The sequence below is a fragment of the Theropithecus gelada genome, chromosome 19 (assembly GCF_003255815.1).
Source record: "Theropithecus gelada isolate Dixy chromosome 19, Tgel_1.0, whole genome shotgun sequence".
NCBI lineage: Eukaryota > Metazoa > Chordata > Mammalia > Primates > Cercopithecidae > Theropithecus > Theropithecus gelada.
In genome coordinates this window covers 29,535,936-29,541,935 of record NC_037687.1, presented here as the reverse complement: position 1 = coordinate 29,541,935, position 6,000 = coordinate 29,535,936, and positions in this window count along the sequence as shown.

Genomic DNA, 6,000 nt, shown 5'->3' with positions numbered 1-6,000 from the left:
GAAAATAATTACTACTGAAAACATTGTGCACCTGATAAGAATCATTACTGGAGGCCAGTACGGTTCACATGTATTGTGACACAAAGGTCAGACATAGCTTATTTGGAGATGCCCAAAGAAGGGTGAATCCAATTAATATCTCCAAGTAATTTTTGAAAGTCATTTAAAGTTTTTAAGAAGTCTCTCGTAAGCTGAACTTTTTGTGGTTTAATCACCTTGTCTTCCAACTGCATGCCCAAATATTGAAAAGGAGAGGAAGGCTGAATTTTTTTCTGGTGTAATAGAGACTGCCAGTTGAATTTTTTTCTGGGCTTCCGAAGTGGCCTGTTGAATCACGGAAAAGCAGGAAGTCAAAACGGCATGCTTGGGGGCTGTGCAGAGGATATCATCCATAGAGTGAATGATGAGGAAACTGAAACATTGAGGAAGCTGATCCCTAACTGGTTGAAGCATGCGCACCACAAAATACTGACAAATAGTGGGACTATTAAGCATGCCCCATGTTAGAACTTTCCCATGGAGTATGCAGCTGGAGTGACATTGTTGAGGGAAGGGACAGTAAAAGCAAATTTTTCAAAGTCCTGAGAGGCCAATGGAATGTTAAAAAAGCAATCTTTAAGATCTTTAAGATCTATGATAATTAGGGACCAATACTCAGGGAGCATAGAAGGGGAAGGGAAGCCAGGTTGTAATGTCCCCATGGGTTGAAGTACAGCATTAACTTCCCTAAGATCAGTGGCCTTTCTCCAATTTCCAGATTTCTTTTGGATAACAGACAGGTGAATTCCATGGAGAAAAAGATTCTTCAATGTGTCACAATTCTAATTGTTCCAAGACTAAATTATGGAGAGCCTCCAGCTTACTTTTTGGGAGTAGCCACTGATCCACCCAAACCAGTTTCTGAGTTTTTCAAGTTAAAGTGATGGGATCTGGAGGCTTGATAGTTGACAGTGACTGCTTCTAAAAAGACTAACCAAGCCCTTTAGAGTCAAATTTATAGGAAGGTTGAATAGACTCAGTAATACCTTAACCAATTTTCCCAGACCAGTGCCTTGAACAAATCCCATTTTTGTCATAATGTTTTTACTTTGCTCACTGTAAGTAGCATGCAGGAATGAAATTTGTGCACCCCATTGTTGTAAAGGATCTCTTCCCCAGAGATTAACTGGAATGGGTGTAATTAGAGGGAGAATAGTACTAGTCTGTCGCTCTGGGCCAGTACAATGTAAAATAGTGAAACTTTCATAAACCTAGGAGGTCTGACCAACTCCCACCAACCCGGTGGATGCGCTTTCTTTGGGCCATTGCTGAGGACATTGATGTAAAGCAATAATGGAGCCATCAGCACCCATGTCAATAATGCCCACGAATTTATTTCCCTGTATATGCACGGGACAAACAGGTCAGGTGTCAGAAATTTTCTTAGCCCAGTAAGATGCTTTACCCTGATTATCTGTACTTCCAAAACCTCCAGTTCTTTTATGAGAACTAGATCCGAGTGAAATGTATGGCAAAAGAAGAAGTTGAGCAATTCTATCTCTTGCCGAAGCTTGCCAAGGAACTGCAGAACTAACAATACTGTGTATTTCCCCAGAGTAATCAGAATCAATCACACCAGTATGTACCTGAGCACCTTTTAAATTTAAGCTTGAGCGACCAAGCAATAAACCAACAGAACCAGGTGGCAAGGGCCCAAAGACACTTATGGGAACAGTGATTGGTGGCTCTCTGGGCAAAAGGGGAATGTCCCTAATACAGCAGAGATCTACTGCTGCAGATCCTGTGGTGGCGGGGGACAAACATTGAACTGAGATCCTTGTTGAGGCTGTGACATCTGTGCTTGTGGCAAGAATGGCTGAAGTGGAAACTGGATGATTGGTCGATTGGTTGGGCCAGAAATGCACCCATCTGGCTGGAAGGCCAAGGCTGGGAGTTGGGGAATGCCCCATTGTTTGAAGGGGCCTGGTGCTGGCTCCTCTTCCGGTTTCCCTGGTTTTGAAGTGGTGGTAAAGGATTGCCGTCAATGTCGAATTTCAAGTGGCAGTGAGCTGCCCAGTGATTGCACTTACGGCATCTTGGGCATGGTATGGAAGGTGGGGCTCACTGTTGTATGGCCTTTTAGGTTTGGTGTTGTACAGGGCAGTGGTCTGAACACCGAGGACATTTTTTCCTGGTAAGTCCAGATTGGCTGCAGTGAAAACTATTACCAGGAAATTGTCCAGGCATTCTAAAACTAGCCATAGCCTGAGCCATGACCATAGCAATATGTAAAGTTCCACCAACACCCTCACATGCCTTAATATAGGATGTGACTAAATCACCTCCTGGTGGGATTTTACCTTTTACAGGGTGAATAGCAGCCTGACAGTCTGGGTTTACTTGTTCATAAGCCATAAGTTCCACAACCAAATGCTGGCCATTTCGATCAGGAATAGCTTTTTCTGCCATGTCCTGAAGATGGGCAATGAAGTCAGGGTATAGTTCATTTTGCATTTCTCTAACGGCTGTAAAGGGTGGACATCTAGAGCCATCATCCTGAATCTTATCCCAAGCATCCAGGCAGCATTTTCAGAGTTTGCTCAATGACTTCATCATTCAATATAATTTGGTTTCTAATTGCAGCTCACTGCCCCATTCCCAGTAACTGGTCAGCTGTGACATTGACAGGAAGATTAGAGCCCTGATTAAGGCGGACTCGATCCTGGACAGCAAATGAACCCATCATGTCCTAAATTGTAAATATTGAGATTTAGATAAGACAGATTTTGCTAGAATTTCCCAGTCATAGGGCACCAAGCGTTTATCTTCTGCTAAGGACTTTAAGGTGGAACGGATGAAAGGGAAATTGGTACCATATTGTTTAACCAACTCTTTGAAATCTTTAAGGAATTAGAAAGAAAAACTTTCCCAAGTAGCTGGTCGTAAGTGGACCTAACCAGGGTGTAAGGGATCAGGTTGCACCACAGCCTGAATGGCAGGTATGCCAGGAATTGGCTGTGCTGTGGCAGCGGGCCCTTGTTGCACCAACTGAGGAGCCTGATCATTGAGCTGCGGGTCTGGAGAAGCAGTGGGATCAGCCACCCGCTGAGCTTGGTCAGCGGGCTGTGACTGGTCTGGCACAGCCGGAGCAGGGGCAGCAGGAACTGGAGTGGCAGGTATAGGAGATTCTAGAATAACAGGAAACGGCCATGCCTCAGGAACCCCATATTCCCTTGCCTGAGAAATGGCCCTCATAAAAGATGTGTCATTCTCAGGAATGTACACAACCTGTTGCTTATGTGTAGCAACAGCACTTGTGACCGGACCAGAAGCAGAAAAGAAATTGGAGATTTGAATAGAGGAGAAGTTGAGAGCCTTCAAGCCAGGCTGAAGCGCAGTCACCTGCTCTGCAGATCTTTCAGGGGCCTGAACTCCAGGCTGGTGCATGGACTGCAGGACCTGAACTCCAGGCTGCTGCATGGACTGCAGGTCAGGCTTCTGTGGATCCTGATGTATAGGAGGAAAGGCAGAATTGAGTGAAGAGATAGCATTGAGGGCCTCTTTACTGGGCTGAACAGGGATAGAGTTGAGAGCCTCATGACCGGGCTGAACAGGTGGATGGTTGAGAGCCCTACAGCAGGCCTGAGAGAGTACAGGAGGTTCCAGCCACAATGGCTGCTGATAGTACATTTCAGAGGGATTTTTTTGATCTGAAAGGGGGAAGGAGATTCTTCATAAGGTCCTCATAAAGCGATGTTGGGGGTGCAGTAGGCACGGTAGGCCGTGGTGTATTTGGTGGAGCCAAAAGAATATCAGAGTGGAGGTCCATTTCTGAAACGATGGCCTCAAGTTGTGTGGTATCCTCTGGATAGAGAGTAGTGAGGATCTCCTCAACCTCTTCAGAGGAGAGGAAAGGTAGCGTACCCTCCATTCCCTCCTCCTGTGGCGGCAAGGATTCTAAGATGGAGTGAACCTAGGACCAAACCCTCCAAATGACCAGCGGGATAACATGTCCCCCTCTGTGACAGATTTTAAGCTGTCAGCCCACCTCATCCCAATCTTTAAGTTCTAGAGTTCCCTAGGTTGGAAACCAAGGGCAAGTGAGATCGACAACCTCAAAAAGTTCAATTAGCTTGTCAGAGGAAACTGAATTTCCTCCTTCTTTAAGAAGGGTTTTTATGAAGTTTAAATAGGCCAAGTCCTTGTCCCTGGCTTGTCCCATGGTGTCCCCGAGATGCTCTGAGTACCCAAGCTTACCACCAAGCTTAATGACCACAATCCTCAGGAATCTGCTGTCAAAGTCCTCCGCTGAGTCCCGTGCTCAAAGTGCAACTTTACACAGCAAGGGAGAAACCCACGTTGGAGTACCAAATGCAGGGTCCAGCCCTACGGGGCATAGCGGGCGCTCTCCCCATGTGCGGAGATGAGAGATTGTAAGAAATAAAGACACAAGACAAAGAGATTAAAGAGAAAACAGCTGGGCCCTGGAGACCACTACTATCAAGATGTGGAGACTAGTAGTGGCCTCGAATGGTTGGGTGTGCTGATACTTATTGCATAGAAGACAAGGGGGGCAGGGTAAGGAGGGTGAGTCGTCCAAGTGATTGATAAGATCAAGCAAGTCACATGATCATGGGACAGGTGGCCCTTCCTGTCTCATGTTCACTGCAACCTCTACCTCTCAGGTTCAAGCAATTCTCCTGCCTCAGCCTCCTGAGTAGCTGGGATTACAGATACCTACCAAGCCCAGCTACTTTTTGTATTTTTAGTAAAGTTGGGGTTTCACCATGTTGGCTAGGTTGGTCTCAAACTCATGACCTCAGGTGATCTCCCTGCTGTGGCCTCCCAATGTGCTGAGATTACAGGCGTGAGCCACGGTGCACTGCCAGAAATGCCCTTCTGCACGGATTATTTTGATTGTTTTGTGTCCCTTTGTTGAAGGATGGACAGTTCCCATCTTGGCCACAGGATGATTGCAGCACCTACTCTGGGGTTGTGGTTTAGATGCAGAGGCATCCTCAGGGAAGACCAAGGGGCTGGGGAAGTGTGAGGATGGTCCCATGTTTCTACTGGAAATTTCAACTCTAATTGATCTAAACTTGCTGTGACTATTTGTTTCAGTCAAAATAAGAAGAGAAGGGCTCACAAAGGTCAGAAAAGCCTTACAGACGAGACCTTGTGTCCTCAGGCACTGCCAAGGCATTCCCATTTCTGCCATCTGTTCCACTGCCTCACTCCAGCTCCTGGGGCTTCCCACACTCTGCACATCACCAGGGCCCAGTTTGGCAACTATGGGCAGGGACTTTGCCACCAGCAGGTGATGTGCTCAGAGTCAGGTGTCCTGGATTCCCTTCAGGAAGGGTGGGGAGATGCGGGGGGATGAACGACACACCTTTACACAACTAGTTCTGTTTGGGAGAAGGTAGAAGACACTATGACTTCAGGAAATATTTTTCCAACAATCAGAGTGCAAACAGCACAGTGAACTGCAGCCCAAGGGCCACCTCCTCCTCCAGGCCAGTGACAATGACTCTGTACTGTCTTTTCCTTGCCTGTCAAAGCATGTGAGCATACACACACACACACACACACACACACACACACACACACAGTCACAAGGCTGCTGGGAAGCCAAGAGTCAGGATGTTATAATGTAAATGTGTGGCTTGGTGTGGTAGCCCATGCCTGTAATCCTAGCACTTTGGTCAAGGTCAAGATGGATGGATCATGAAGTCAGAAGTTTGAGACCAGCCTGGTCAATATAGGGAAACATAGTTTCTACTAAAAATACAAAAATAAATTAAATAAATAAATAAATAAATGAAATAAAAAATAAGCCAAGCGGTGTCCACCTGTAATCCCAGCTACTTGGAAGGCTGAGGCAGGAGAATTGCATGCAGCCAGAAGGAGGAGGTTTCAGTGAGCAGAGATGGCACCATTACACTCCAGCCTGGATGACAGTGCAGGACTCCATTTCTTTCTTTTTTTTTTTTTTTTTTTTTGAGACGGAGTCTTCACTCT